The following is a 16,731-nucleotide window of genomic DNA, read 5'->3' as shown; positions in this document are numbered from 1 at the left end:
AATTTGGTGCACTAAGTAGCCGTTGATACGTGTTTGTAGTTTCTGGTTGAGCATGAAACACCTCTTGAAAAGTTGGGATTGTAAGACAATCTTTCATTGGGTGGTTATCGCTCTCAGAAATTCCACATACGGTTTCGATGACTGGTTTGGGCTGAGTTGATTCCTTCCTAGATTTTAGGTCCTCAATTTTTCGTGTGAGAGTTGCCAACTGTACATTTATATCATCCTCCTCCTTGAGTACATGTACTCCTATCTCTTTTAGCACTTCCTTGATATGGCTATCTTGGTTTGATGTGTCCCATAATTGAACGCTTTTAGCTAGCATGTCAAAGTAATCTCATGCATCTTCTGGTTTCTTATCTAGGAACTCGCCAGTACACATCATCTGTACGAATTGGTGCATGTTTGGACTAAGTCCATCATAAAAAAGATCAATTGTTCATCAACTTTTGTAACCATGATGTGGGCAAGTGAGAAGTAAGTCCTTGAACTGTTCACAACATTCAAAGAATGTCTCATTATTTTTTTGGGAGAAGTTCATTATTTCCCATTTAAGAGCGTTAGTTTTATGAGTTGGGAAAAACTTTTTAAGGAATTCCTGACTCATTTTTGCCCATGTGCCAATGGATCTAGGCCTTAATGAATGGAAGCATGATTTGGCGTTTTCTTTTAGAGAGAATGGAAATAATTTTAGGTTAATTGTGTTAGAAGGAACATCATTTAAATGTATGGTTATAACAATCTCTTCAAATTCTTTAATATGCATATATGGATTTTCTGAATCAAGTCCATGGAACTTAGGAACCAATTGAATTATCTCAGGTTTGAGGTTCACGTTTCCAGTATTGATCGGGAGAATTATGCAGGAAGGTGAACTTGTTCTCACCAGTTGTAAATAATCTCGTAAAGTTCAAACCGGTGGAACCTGATGCACTTCATTCTCATCACACACTGTCTTAATAGGTAGTGTGTGATGCACAGGATCCTCATCAACCCGATGTTCTTGAGCCATTCTCTCAGATGATATTTTAAAAATATTTGAGGATTTTTTAACTTATCAATGGATTTTTCAACCAAACCTCCTTCTCTCAAAGGTCTCAGAGTATGGTTCCTTACGCGCATGGGCATAAACCACACGAAATTTTAATTCTATTTTCTAATACCTACAACAAGTATGGAAATCAAGTGGAGAGAAGAAATTACCAAAAGAGAAGAACTAGAATTGATTATCCTACAAAAATGAAACTATATTAGCAATGTTAGAAGAAGAAAGAAGAAGGAAAGAAAACAATCAAAGATGAATCCTAAAAACTAAATCTGAAATCTGAAAAATCCTAAAAACCCTAAATTAGAAATTTTCAGAAAATAAGAAAAATCCTAACCTAAATTAACCCTAATCTTCACCTCATTCTAAAAAAAATTAATTTCAGAAAAATGCAACTGTTAATTCCCAGCAATGACACCAAAAACTTGTTCACAACCCCAAGTGTAGGGTTGCGATATAGTAATAACTCGGTGAGACCGAGGTCGAATCCACAGGGACTGAACTTGTACGTATTCTGAATTTAACTAGAACCAGAATTAGAAGAAGATTCTAAAGAAAAATTTTAAATTTTAAGGAGTAATTATGAATAAGGTTAAACTATTAATTTAAAGGTGGGAACTAGGGTGCCAAGGATCCACTTGTAATAATTAGGAAGCTACCTTGCTTGATTCAAGGGACACAACTTGTCGCGCCCTGGACTCAGAAACCGGGTTAGCAAAATTCCCAATCGACGATTCCGGCGGTGACAGCCTCCATAGGACCCCATTCTCGGCTCCTGGTGCCCATTCACCAGGTTCCGATCCTGGGATCCTTCAAGGAAGATTTCAATAATGCAAGCCTGATTCAAAATGAGCATGCCTAAGATCATAACATCATGACCATTGATAAATAACCACAGGAACATCATTACAACATCCACTAAGAATTTAAACTTTTACAATGCAAGGTTTTCAAAAGGGGAATACAATATCAATAAGAAGAAAACTCCAAAGGATCAGCGACACACTCCAGCTCCTGATCTGCTCACTGGTCTCGAGTCACTTATACGCATCAATCGTGCATAAGCTTATAGAGGGCAATGTAAGTGTGTGCAGGACAGGTGTCATGAATGTGATATCAGAGTATGCAGTAAGACCATGAATACCACTACCGTCACAAGGCTAAGCAATGCAAGGTAGGAATACCATCGGCCAATCAAAGGTTATACAATGCAGGGCTATACAACGAAGTGTCATATGCAATATGCAATGCGGTCATGCTCATCTTCACATCAAGTCCAAAAATCAATACAGTTTCCTTCTGGGAAATCACTGAGGTCAAATACACTACTTGCCGACTGCCGCTCTCCTAGCCACACAACCCAGCAAGTGTAAGAGACCTCATTACCTGCCTGTGGACAGCTAATCACCAACAAGGATCGATGGTAGTAGACCCATTTATGAGCTGGTTAAACTCGGCCTAGCTATTGCCCCCTCACTTAGGCGGGTAAGGCTACCCTCCCTCCCAACCGACCACGATACAGTGGGAGACGCGGCCTAATGGTAAAGGCACCGTCACTCATGTTTTTCACTCGATCCCGGCGTTGGAGCATCTCCTGGTACCATGAAGCTTTTGGGACTTTCACCCAAGGACATCCTATGTGCCCTAAGTGCTCGAACAAACATTTTCAATGTCCAAATCTGGCCATCCATGATATACCTATGGAGGCTACAGCCCTGATGAAGCAAGGGTGAATATCAATGTGCTATGCAATACCAAATGCATGAATCACATCAATCAACCATGCGTCCAATCCTACCCATCCAATGCACCCAAGTGGGACAACTCCATCACCCTGGGAGTCCCATGACAGCCTACCCAATGGCGTAATACCATAACTAATCAACCATCTATTAAGCACACAAATGAAGAACATGAGTCATGAAAATGACTAAGTGTGCCAAGAAATGATGTACTCACCCCGGGTCTAGATACTTAGACAAATTTCTTATGGATAGGAAGGAACACAACCATTAGTGGGGGGCCAATAGCCTGGGGTAGTCCACAAGACTAGGTAGACGATGTCATGGGCCTAAATGATGAGAATGTGCCTAGCAAAGGTCTATGGTGGACATTTAACCACCCATAGATGAAAATGTACCTAACAAATGGGCCTAGAGGGGCCCACAATGGGGAAATTTAACCAGTATTGTCCCTTAAAAAGGTGGCTCAACAATAAACTATGTAGAAGCAAGGCCTAAGGCCTGAATATCACCATGTAAATGAAAAGGGCAACAATAAATACATATCACAACACATAATGGGCCCCAAGAGAAAGGCCCAAAGACCACATATATTATCATGGACCCAATAAGGGCATATCATGGCCCAAGTACACATCATTATGGGCTAATTGGGGGCAAATATGGTCCAACCCTCAAAAGCCACCGGATCCGTGCATTAAATGGATCTAATGGGCAGCCCACAAGTCTGAAAATACATGTGGACAAGGCTTAAATTATCAGTTTGGGCCTTACAATATTAGCCTAAAGACTTAGTAAGGCCCTCCCCAACATGTGTTAATATGGGCCTTGCAAGTTAGCCCATAACTAAGTACTTCATAAGGGCATTCAAGGATCATTCACACACATGATTGGGCTTATAGGCAGCCCATTGGGCCCATAATACAATGAGGTCAGCCCTTACACAAATTTTGGGCTCAAGGAAAGGATATCCAGCCCATCTGGGCCTATTGGACTATCTAAAAAAAATCTGGTCGAAGATGGCCCACAATAATTGGCTAAAGGTGGGCCTCACAAGGCATTAATTAAGCCTAAAATTTTTAAGAATAAAGGCATGGAACATACACACAAGTCTCTCAATATGGTGGGCCCCACATCCTTTAAAATTCTAGCCACATACAATATACTTTAAGGCCTCTTGCTGAACTTTCAGCCCACCCAACTTCCTGGGCTTGCTGAAGTCCAGAAATTGGTAAAATTAAGTGAATGTTTATTCCATGGTGGCCAGTCATATACACTGGGGGCCCCACCAAATGGAGAGTAGTTATACAACACACAAATCAAGTGGGCCTACTGCTGGACTGTAAGTCCAGCAATAGCCCAAACAATGGGCGTCCCAATACATGGGTGGATGGTCTAAGGCTTGGACCGTCCAGGCCATAACAAAGCTCAAGGTGGGCCCCACCATGGATGTCCGAATAGGTGTGGGCCACATTCAAGTGAGCCATAAAAAATGGATGAATGGAAGGATGAAACACTACATCATACTGGGCTCATATGAGGTGGGACGGCCAGTCCATGCTGGACGTCAACCACTCCTGGGATGTCCAGCATGGCTGCTATCCAGCCATGTTCCCAAAGAAATGTGGTGGCCCCGGATGCCCTTGATCACATAAAAGGGGTCCCACCAAAGTGGGCCATAATGGAGATGAATTTGGAAGTCATACACAAGCCCAAATAATTTATACAAAAAATGGACAACAAGGCATATCAAAAAAATCTGCTGCTATAAAAATGTTGTTGTCCCCAACTTTGACACCTAATGGGGTGGGTTCAGGCCTGCCAAATCAAAGTGGAAATGGGTGGATTTCATGTACCCATATGTGGACATCAAGTGGGGTCCACTAGGGTGGCCCACCTTCACAAAAACTTGGCCAATACAAGCCCATTTCCAACATGCAGGACTGTTGGACAATCTAGAAAATTCTGGACCGTCCAACCCTCTTGGGCCCACTCCATGGGTTTCAATATAGGGGTAGAGGGTATGGGCTCCATCCTATATTAAGGTGCAGTCCACACCTCAAAGAATCCCAAAAGAAATCAGGGAGAAAAGCCTTGCAAACAGGCCTAAAACAATACCTAAAACCATGCATCAAATGGGCCTGAATTTTGGATAGCAACATATGCTGCCATTTCTAGTCCATAGAAAAAATATTTAAAGGGATTAAAGCTATGATAATATAGGTGGGGTCCACCTAGATGGACCACAAAAATTTTAAACACACTCCCTCTCAAAAATCTCCAAGAAAATCAAGCCTTTAGGGCCATCCAACCCATGCAAGACAGGGTGGGCCTGGACATCCAACAGGTGGGCCTAGACGTCCCTAAAAATCTGGATGGTCTAGGATGTTTTTGGTTACATCTTACATGCATGCTTAAGATCTTACAATCCAAGGAATTTGCTGAGGTAGGGATGCTATCCCCACCATGCATTCCATGGTCTAGATGACCAAACAACCATTAAATCAAAGAAATCCATCATGGTGGGTCCATGGGGAATGGTCCACCATGGAAACGTGCATTCGTCATGTGGGTCTTTGGCCTCACATCATGGAGCTATGTAGGACCTCCACCATAAATTGGTGAGTCCTACATACTCCCAAATATGAAGAGAAGAACATGGAAGAAGAATACGGAAAGAAAGAGCTTCCATGCATCACCCACCTTCAAGATCTTCCTCCAACTTCAAGCCACAAGTTTCAAAGCTCTAATGGAAGGGTTCTAGTGGTGGAGATGGGGTTTAGATGGTGGGATTGGGAGAGAGAAGGGGGAGAAGTTGCTGGAATAAGGGAGAAATGGTGGACGTCCCACCTAGGAAGGGAAGGAAGGAGAGGGAAATTAGAGAGAAGAGAGGAGAGAGGAGGGTTGTAGAAGAGCAATAATGAGTTTGGAAGAAACAACTAGCTTGGGAAGAGAAATGCATGGGATAGAGAGAACATCTCCTGATTATTTTCTAGAAAAGAAAAATAAAATCATAGTTAAGCTAGGTCATTATGGAAGGTAGCTTGCATATAAAAAGGTGCACTTGGGGTAAGGCCCACATGGGAAAATGTGCAAGGGTATGGGTGTGTCCCACATGCATGACAATGGCCCAAAAATGGTGTGGGCTACATCTTATGATGTACACATCAGATCGACGCATGAGATGCGGTGTTGGAACCACGACATCGATGCAGTCGCAGTGGTATAGGTTTCGGGTCGATCAGCTTCAGGTTAGCACGACTAGATTTAAGGATGACTGCAAACGAAATCTACAAGTCACGGGTCACCGGGATTTGACCGGTAGGACCACAGGACCTAACAGAACAAAATAGATACTTAGGCTAGGGTCTTACATCTCTCCCCTCCTACAAAGAAATTTCATCGTTGAAATTTGCCATAATCAAGACAAAATGCATTGAAAAAACATATCATCATATAAATATCAATTAACAATATAAGAGAAGGTAATACATAATGCAACACAAGTAATCAATTAACAAATAGATGGGGATAGCACTCCTGAATCTCTGCTTCGTGCTCCCAAGATGCCTCTGCCTCTGAATGATGACCCCACTGAACCTTCGCCAGGGGAATGACCTTAGTCCAGAGAACCTATTCCTTTCGATCAAGGATTTGAATCGGCTGCTCAATATAAGAAGCATCCTCATAGACCTCAAGGGGGTGCCAATCAATCACCGGAATAATTTATGACCCACACTTCCGCAACATTAATACATGGAACACGTTGTGGATACCGGAAAACTCAAAAGGTAAGGTCAGCCTATAGGCCACGACGCCTATGCCCCCGATGATCTCGAAAGGTCCAATGAATTTCGAGGCAAGTTTGCCCTTCGTTCCATACCACACCATGCCCTTCATGGGCGAGACCATGAGATACACCATGTCCCTAACTGCAAACTTGAGGGGTCGACGCCGACGATCAGCAAAACTCTTCTATCAACTTTGAGTTGTGTGCATCCTCTGACTGATAATATCAAAAATCTCTGATGTTGCTACACAAGCTCGAGACCTAGGAGACGACACTCTCCAACCTCAGTCCAACAACTAGGAGATCTGCATGATCTGTCATATAGTGCCTCAAAAGGAGTCATGTCATTGGCTGCCTAATAACTGTTGTTATACGCCAATTTAGTCAGGTGCAAATGCTCATCCAAGTTACCCGCGAAGTCAATCACGCAAGCTTTGAGCATATCCTCTAGGATCTGGTTGACCCTTTCGGTCTGCCTATCCGTCTACGGATGATAAGTAATGTTGAACTGCAAAGTAGACCCCATCACTTACTGAAAGCTCCTCCAAAACTGAGACGTGAATCTGGGGTCTCAGTCAGAGATGATCGAAAATAGAATGTCGTGCAGTCTCACTATCTCCTCAATGAATACCTTCGCAAGCCGATCCAATGTCCAAGTCACACGCATCAGAATAAAATGTGCTGACTTCGTTAGATGATCAATGACAACCCAGATGGTGTCATTACCGCACTGAGTCTTCGGTAAGCCCATGATGAAATCAGTCGACACGTGCTCCCACTTCCACAATGGAATGTTCAACAGCTGTAAAGGACTAGGGGCCTCTAGTGGTCGGCCTTGACATGTTTGCAAGTGTCACACTCAGCCACAAAACTAGTAATCTGGCGCTTCATCCTCGACCAGAAATATTGCCTCCTCATATCTCTGTACATCTTCATGGAGCCTGGGTGAATCGTAAGTCTCGATCGGTGTGCGTCGGTCATCAGATCTCTACACAACTCTGGCATGTCCAGAACACACAATCAGCCTCTGTAGTGAAGTCCACCATCAAAACCAATCTGCCAATTTGAGTGCTCCATGGATGTTCCATTTGCTCGGTATCCTTATAACGACTCGTCTATTTGCTGAGCCTCGATCACCCTTGTGACAAGAGAGGGTTGACTCGACAGGCTTAAAAGCTGAACAATAGAGGACTGCGGGTCAAACTCAAAGTCGAACTCCGATACATTGTCGAGCATCTTCCATTCATGAACTATCATCTCTGCCACCAGGCCTTGTGGCTGACAGCTGAACGCGTCCGCCACCACGTTTGCCTTGCCCGGGTGGTACTGAAGGTCGAAATCATAATCTTTTAGGAGCTACATCCATCGTATCTGTCACATATTCAGCTCTGATTGTAAAAATAAATACTTCAGGCTCTTATGGTCCAAAAAGAGCTCGAACTTAACCCCATAAAGATATTGCCTCCACACCTTCAGTGCGAAGACAACAACTGCTAACTCCAGATCATGCGTGGGGTAGTTCAACTCATGGACCTTGAGCTGGCACGAGGCATATGCCACTGGCCTCCCTTGCTGCATCAGAACAGTACCCAAATCAACTCTGGAGGCATCGGTGAAAACAACAAAACCATCACTCCCATCAGGAAGAGTGAGGACATGAGCGAACGAGAGATAGTCCTTCAGCTCCATGAAAGCATTCTAGTAAGCGTCACTTCACACAAACTCAGTGTCCTTCAAAGTCATCCTGGTCAACGGTGCTGCAATGCGGGAGAAACCCTTGATGAATTGTCGATAATATCCCGCTAGACCAAGGAAACTATGGATCTCGGACGCATTCGTGGGTTGGCCCCACCGACACACTGCATCAACCTTCGAGGGGTCCACAGCAACACCCTCCCTCATCACCATGTGACCGAGGAATCTCACCTCCTCTTGCCAGAACTCACACTTCTCCAGCTTTGCATATAACTGGTGGGCACGGAGGGTCTCCAAAACAATCTGCAGATGCTGAACGTCGTCCTCACAGGTCTTCGAATATATCAATATATCATTGATGAAGACCACCACAAATTGATCAAGGAACGGCCTGAACACCTCATTCATCAGCTCCATAAAGATGGCAGGCACATTGGTTAGCCCAAAAGACATGACTAGAAACTCGAAGTGGACATAGTGTGTCTGGAAAGCTGTCTTCGAAATGTCCTCCTCTCAGACCTAAATCTGATGATAGCTAGAACGCAGGTCAACCTTGGAAAAGAACTGTACACCCTGCGGCTGGTCGAATAAATTATTAATCCTCTGGAGCGGGTATCTATTCTTGATTGTGACTTTGTTGAGCTCGCGGTAATCCACATAGAGCCTTAACAAGCCATCCTTCTTCTTCACAAAAAATACCAGGGCTCCCCACATTAAATTGCTAGGACGAATAAAACCAAACTCTTGCAACTCATCCAACTGCTCCTGCAGTTCCCGTAACTCCATCGGTACCATCTGATAGGGGGCCTTCGAGATAGGCATGGTACTGAGCACCAAATCTATCTGAAACTCTATCTATCAGCAAGGCAATAAACCCAGAATCTCCTAAAACACATATGGGAACTCACAAATTATCGGCAACTGTTTAAAACCCCCAGCCATTGACTCCCCAACAACACAGGCCAATAAGCTAGATAGCGGCTCTCCTTTGGGCTCTGCAACGAACTAAAACATAGGCAAGCCGGGTATGCAGAATGTGACTGTCCGGGTAGAATAGTCTAACACAACATGGTACTCGGCAAGCCAATCCATACCAAGGATGACATCATACTCGACCATGGCAACATGAACGAATCTACAAGCAGGAACATCTCTTCGACTAGCACGAGATAAGACAAATAGATACGGCCCGAAATGTTAGACTTCCCTAAGGGAGTCAAAACTAATAGGGCCTCATGAGTAGACTTTAATGGAAGACTAGTCGATCGGCAGAACTCCTCGGCCACAAACGATTGGGATGCTTCAGAATCAAACAATATACAAGCAATAAAAGTGGAGACAAGAAGAATATTTTTGGAGACTTCCCTAATGGTTTTATTAATATATCGGCGAGTTGTTGCTCAGTAAGCACATGTTCTAGTATAATGATGTTCTCTTTGACAAGTTCACAAATGAAGTGATGTCGAATGTCTATGTGCTTTGTACGAGAATGTTGGACTGAATTAAATTTTTCTTTTTATTGTGCCATGATATAAGACAAATACCGATATAAAAACAACCTCCGCTTGTTAACTTACGACTATCAATGTTCCCAGCCCAATCAACATCTGAATACCTAGCAATAATGGTAGATGTGTCAAAGGTGCACCATAAACCATAGTCAGTAGTCCCAGTCACAAACCATATAATTCGTTTCAATGCGGATAGATGTGATTCTTTAGGATCAACTTAAAATCTTAGTGCAAGCACCGATGCTAAATGAGATATTTGGCCGACTCGATGTTAGGTAAAGTAAGTTGCTGATCATACTGTGATACAAGTGTTGATCTACACTCTTCCCATTGATATCTTTAGAAAGTTTAAGAGTGGTGCTCATGGGAGTATTGAGAGTGCAACTTGAGTCAAGTCCAAATCTCTTTATTAGATCTTTTGCATACTTGAACTGACATATGAATATTCCATTAGCCATTTGTTTCACTTGTAATCCCAGAAAGAAGTTAAGCTCACCAACCATGCTCATCTCAAATTCAAATTTTATCAATACAGCGAATTCATGAGCTACATCTTCACAAGTGGATCCAAAAATGATATCATCCACGTACATCTAAGAAATGAACAAGATATTCCCAGCCATTTGTGTAAGTAGTGTCTTATCAACACTTCCTATTAAGGGTCAAACATTGCATATTATCCCCCATTTATATCTTGGTTTTATGAACATGATAATGCTTAATATTATGTTTTATGCATGTTTGTGTTGCAAGGTGAATCTGAGAGCTTGGATTGAAAAGAATGCTAAAAGCATGGATTTAATGCTCAAGAATCACTAAGGCAATGGTGGGATCTTAGGAGACCAAGAATGGAGAATTTTCATGCCAACGATCCAAGGAAACCAAGTGAAAAGGATGGAGAAAAGATTGGCAAAAGCACAAGTTAAACAGCACATTTCGGTGCCACTTAAGACAATTCTGGTGCCATCGAAAGTGCACAAAACAATCCAGCAAGAAAATAGCTTAATTCAGTGTCACCTAAGCTTAATTCAGTGCTACCAAAACCAATTTCGGTAGCTAATTCGGTGGCACATTTTGCCACCTAAGTACTCTGCACATACAATTTCAGATGCAGATATGATTTCGGTGCCACCAAACCAACTTCGGTGTCACCAAAATCACGTAGAATTCTTGACGCGGATTGCGTAACTTGAGGCGGTTTGCAGAAATTCTAAGTCAATGCATAAGAGGAGGATTCACAACTATAAATAGGAGTCCCTAGGACGTTCCTAGGCATCTTTTAGGGTTCAAGGAGTGGAGCAACCATCCAAGAGCTTTCTTCTTCTTCCTTAGTTGATTTTTATGCTTTGTTTAAGAGACTTTAGTTCAATCATGCTTATGGTTGGCTAAACCTCTTAGCTAGGGCTAAGAGTTGAAGCTTGTAACGTGATTGGGATGTTTACTTTGCTTTGATTCATATTTATGTTCATACTTCATTGAATTTTAGTTGATTTTAAGGAATATTTTCAGTTTTTAATGGTTTGTTATGACTCAAATTACAATAGATCTGCAATAGCTTTAAATATCTTCTTTTCTATTTGAGATTGTGGATGTGGTAAATCCTATTGTTTACCATCATCCCATGGGCATAGTTGGGTGATGGAATCCCTTCCAATTCAACAATTCTCCTTTATTGAGGTTAGATCAGTGAGAGGTTCAGAGATTTGACTGTCTCTTCTTCCAAGTAGATAGGATAGGACTCTAATTCTAGTTAGATCTCTTAAATTAAGAAAGGTAGCATCTCAGTTACTACAAGTGGAACCTTCGCACCCTAGTTCCCACTTTATATTAATTGTTTAACCTTATTCACAATTACTCCTCTAAATTCAGATTTCTGCTTTAGTTCTTCATATAGTTCTAGTTCTGGTTAAATTCAGAAGACACATAAGTTCAGTTCCTGTAGATTTGACCTTAGTCTCACTAAGATTATTACTACATCGCGACCCTACACTTGGGGTTGTGAACAAGTTTTTGGCACCATTGCCGGGGACTAATGATTGCATTTTTCTGAGTTAAACTAGTTTTGGAATTAGGTTAAGATTAGTGTTTATTTATTTTATATTTTTAGGTTAGGGTTTTTCTGAATTATTTTTAGAAACTAACTTGCTTTTCTATTTTGCAGGATCTTAATATAGAAACTTCTAATCTGGTAACTTCTTTCTGATTCTCTCTTTTTATTTTTAGATTTCTTATTGCTTTAGGTTCCTTCTATTTTAGGTTTAGGTTAGATTCTGAACTTGAGGGTTGAGGGTGTTTCATGCCCAATTGGGTCCATGATAACACTTGACGGCTCTTGAGTGAAGGAGGATTAGTTGAGGGGTTATCTATCCATCACAGGATTAGACACCACCAAAGATCCTCAGAGTTAACTGAAGTTGTGGCTGCCAATCAACTGGCCAATCATCCTCTAAATCCACCTCAACCTAAGGTTGAGGAAATCTAGGATGAAAGCAAGGTGCATCAAGCACCCCCGCCATGTACTTTACGAGATTATTTACGATCGGCGGGGGTGAGCACACCTTCCTATATGATTTTTCTAGAAAATATAGAGCATATGGATATGAAGCCTAGGGTGATCCAACTCCTTCCAAAATTCCATGGACTTGAATATGAAAATCCATATTTATACATGAAAGAGTTTGATGAGATTATAACCACTTTATATTTTCCAAACGTGTTTGAAGACACGGTCAGGCTGAAACTCTTTCCCTTTTCTTTGAAAGAGAAAGTTAAGACGTGGTTACACTTACTATGTCCACGATCTATTAGTAGATAGAACGGCATGACAAGAGAGTTCATTAAGAAAATTTCCCCATATCGTAAAACGAACACCCTTAGAAAATCAATCACGAACTTCACCCTAAAGGAAGATGAAACATTCTTCTAATGTTTGGAGCGGTTCAAGGATCTTGTCAATTCATGCCCACAACATGGTTTTGAAACTTAGTGAATAACAAGGGTTTTTTTTTTTTTTTTACGATGGGATAACTTCTTCCATGCGCCAAATGGTTGAGATAATGTGCAATGGGAAATTTATGAACAAAGAGGTCGATGATGTGTAGGATTATTTTGACAAGCTTACTGAAAACACACAATCATGGAACATCTCTCCAAAATCTAGCACCACTTCTAGGCCTAATCAATCAAATGAGAGGGGCGTAATATATCTTCTGAAAGAAGATGATGATATAAATGCTAAAGTGGCTAATCTCACAAGAAAACTCGAGGACATGGAACTAAAGAAAGATAAGGCTAAGGAAATTGTTTGCAATATTTATGCTTGTAACATTCACACAACCGAATGAGTGATCTAATGTTATGAACAATTACCAAAGACCTTTCAGTGGATCCACTTCCAATACATACAATCCTAGTTGGAGAAATCATCCAAACTTCAGTTGGAGGAATGGACAAACTGCTTCTCCTTAAGGATTCCCTAATCAAATTCTAAATCAAGGGAAACCTCAAGAGGATCCGGTTCTAAAGCATCTTTAAAATCAAGAGCGTTTGAATCAAGGTATGTTACAAACCTTTCAAGACCTTACAAAGGCCATACAAGGGCTTGAGACAAAAAAATGCGATTGAAAAAAATGAAGCTTTCCAGCTCAACCTCTTCCCAATACAAAACAACAATATGAAGTTAGTGACCCAAGCTCTTCAAATCAGATGGAGCAAGCTAAATCTATCACTACTCTTAGGAGTGGGAAAATAATTGATAAAACCATTCTGGTTAGGGCTGAAAAGCCTAAGGACTCGGAAGAGGACAACAACGATAGATACTCCACAAGATTTTGAACCGAAACCTTAAGGCAAGCCGATTGCTCCATTTCCCTAATGGTTGATTGCACAAAAATCTCTCTCTAACTCTCAGGACGTTCTAGAGGTGCTGAAACAAGTGAAAGTCAACATTCATGTACTTGATGCCGTTAAACAAATACCTTCATGTGGCAAATTTCTGTAAGATATATGCACAACCAAAAGATGACAAAAATTCAAAAGAAGATCTTTTTGAAAGAAAAAGTGAGTGCCATCCTAAAGTAAGATGTGCTACTAAAATACAAAGATTTCAGTAGTCCAACCATCACTTGTGTAATTAGGAACTACTAGATTAAGAACACACTTCTTAACTTAGGAGCGAGCGTAAATCTGATTCCTTACTAGGTCTATGAATAACTGGGTATGGGTGAACTAAAACTCACCTGGACCACATTACTACTCGCCAATCGCTCAGTTCATGTACTGATAGGGATAATTGAGGATGTGTTGGTCTAGGTTGACAAATTCTACTACCCAATAGATTTTATCATCCTAGATACTCAACCCATCGTGGACATGAGCACTCAAATTTCAATAATTCTTGGTCACTCATTTCTTGCCACATCAATCAATCATTAATTGTAGGAATGGAGTCATGAATTTTTCTTTTGGGAATATGAAATTAAAGCTTGATATGTTTTTCAATATGAGAAAATAAGCAGAGAATGATGACGATGCCCATGATATTAACTTGATTAATTCTTTCGTGAAAGATAGAACACTTCTGACCTTATCCTCTAACCCTCTAGAAACGTGCATGGTCCACTCCCATGATTTAGATAATGATATGATTAGAGAGATGGGAACGATACTGAATACTATACCGGTACTTGAAGTTAATTGGTGGAGGCCACAATTTGAAGAATTACCCCAAAATGATGTAGTGCTTTTACCATCTAACCTCAAGGCACTGATGCTTGACCTAAAACCTTTACCCTCTAATTTGAAATATGTCTATTTAGGTCAAGATGAGACATACCCTGTGGTAATTTCTTCCCACCTTGAGCAAGAACAGGAGAGTATGCTTATCTCTGCTCTCATTAAGCATAAAGGAGCCCTTGGATGGTCGATTGTGGACCTCAAGGGAATTGACCCTTTGAATTGTACTCACCGCATTTATCTAGAGGATAATGTGAAGACTTCCTGACAACCATAATGTAGACTAAATCCAAACATGAAGTGGTTAAAGCTAAGGTTCTTAAGCTATTAGATGTGAGTATCATCTACCCTATATCCGATAGTCAATGGGTGAGTCCAACTCAGGTGATCCCCAAGAAGTCTAGAATCACCATTATAGCTAATGCCGATAATGAACTCGTGCCAACCAGAGTTACTACTAGTTGAAGAATATGCATTGACTACAGGAAATTGAATACCATTATAAGGAAGACCTCTTTCCTTTACCCTTCATCGAATAAATTTTGAGATTGAGGTAGCCCTTGAAGATCAGGAAAAGACAACATTCACATGCCCTTATGATACCTTCGCTTATCAAAGGATACCATTCGGGTTATATAATTCTCTCGCCACTTTTCAGCAATGTATGTTGAGTATTTTTTCTGATATGATGGAGCAATACTTAGAAGTCTTCATGGATGATTTCTCAGTCTTTGGTCCATCATTCAGTGAATGTCTGGAAAATCTAAAAAATGTGCCGAAGTGATGTGAGGAAAAGAACTTGGTACTGAATTGGGAAAAGTGTCACTTTATTGTTCATAAGGTTATTGCCCTTGGACATATCATCTCGTCCAAAGGAATTGACGTAGATATGGCTAAGATTGATCTTATCTTTAACTTACCTCCACTCAAGAACATACGAGACATGCAATCCTTCCTAGGAAACGTAAAATTTTATAGATGATTCATAAATGACTTTAGTCACCTCTCTCATCCTTTATGCAATCTACTTCAAAAGGATGTATCATATGAGTGGACTAAGCAATGTCAGGAAGCTTTCACTAAGATAAAGGGCATGTTAGCCACCGCACCTATCATGTAGCCACCTGATTGGAGCATTCTTTTTAAAATTATGTATTCTTTTTGAAATTATGTGTGATGCATTTGACTATGCTCTTGGGGCAGTGTTAGGACAAAGAAAAGAAAAGAAGCCCTATGTTATACACTATGCAAGTAAAACCTTAAATTATGCCCAAGTGAATTATTCCACCACGGAGAAGGAACTCTTAGCCATAGTATTCACTTTGGACAATTTTAGGTCCTACTTGATTAGATCCAAGATCAACATCTACACTGATCATGTGGCACTCGAGTGTTTCTTTCTAAGAATGATGTTAAGCCCCACTTGATAAGATGGATCCTTCTACTCTAGGAATTTGATTTGGAAATAAAAGATAAAAAGGGAGTAGAGAACGTAGTAGTTGACCATCTTTCCTACCTTGATCTCCCTGATTCCCTTTAGATGACACATATAAATGACATGTTCCCTGACAAACAATTGTTTAAAGTCTCCCACTCACCTTGGGTTGCTGATATCGCTAATTATCTCGCTAAAGGTTTCACGCCAACGCATTGGACTGCGCAAGATAAGAAAAAATTCTTCAATGAGGTATGTAAATTTTTCTTAGATGATCAGTATTTATTTAAATATTGCCTAAACCAAATATTAAGGAGGTGTGTGCCATATAATGAACACCAAAGTTTCATCTCCTTTTATCATTCTCAGGCTTGTGGTGGTCACTTTTTTGCTAAAAATACCATAGCCAAGATTCTGCAGTGCAGGTTTTACTGGCCCACTATGTTCAAGGACACTCATGAGTTTTGCAAAGCTTGTGAGCATTGTCAGAAATTGGGAGCTTTTTCCCATAGAAATATGATGCCTCTAAGTCTCATTATAATCATAGAGGCATTTGATTGCTAAGGCTTCGATTTCATGGGACCATTCCCCCAATCCTTTGGAAGTTTGAACATTTTACTAGTAGTAGACTATGTCACTAAATGGGTCGAGGAGATCCCATGCCAAAACAGTGGCCATCAAACAGTCATTACATTCTTAAAAGAAAACATCCTTTCTTGGTTCGGATCGCCTTGAGCCATCATTAGTAATGGAGGTTCACATTTCTGTAATAGGCCATT

The 16,731-nt window shown here is 40.9% G+C and overlaps 2 non-coding genes across 2 annotated transcripts; one reads left to right on the top strand and one right to left on the bottom strand.

Annotated features, from left to right (window-relative positions):
• The first annotated feature begins 452 nt into the window (after positions 1 to 452).
• LOC131223249 (small nucleolar RNA R71) lies at positions 453 to 559 on the top strand. The gene has a single exon (XR_009160355.1). It is a non-coding gene; the product is annotated as a small nucleolar RNA R71 (small nucleolar RNA).
• Positions 560 to 12,652: 12,093 nt separating this feature from the next.
• On the bottom strand, positions 12,653 to 12,759 carry LOC131221843 (small nucleolar RNA R71). Its single transcript, XR_009159619.1, has one exon. It is a non-coding gene; the product is annotated as a small nucleolar RNA R71 (small nucleolar RNA).
• Between the last annotated feature and the right edge of the window lie 3,972 nt (positions 12,760 to 16,731).

The sequence above is a fragment of the Magnolia sinica genome, chromosome 1 (genome assembly GCF_029962835.1).
Source record: "Magnolia sinica isolate HGM2019 chromosome 1, MsV1, whole genome shotgun sequence".
In the NCBI taxonomy this organism is placed as follows: Eukaryota; Viridiplantae; Streptophyta; class Magnoliopsida; order Magnoliales; family Magnoliaceae; genus Magnolia; species Magnolia sinica.
The sequence above is the reverse complement of the archived record's forward strand: the minus strand, read 5'-3'. Positions and strand labels throughout refer to the sequence as shown.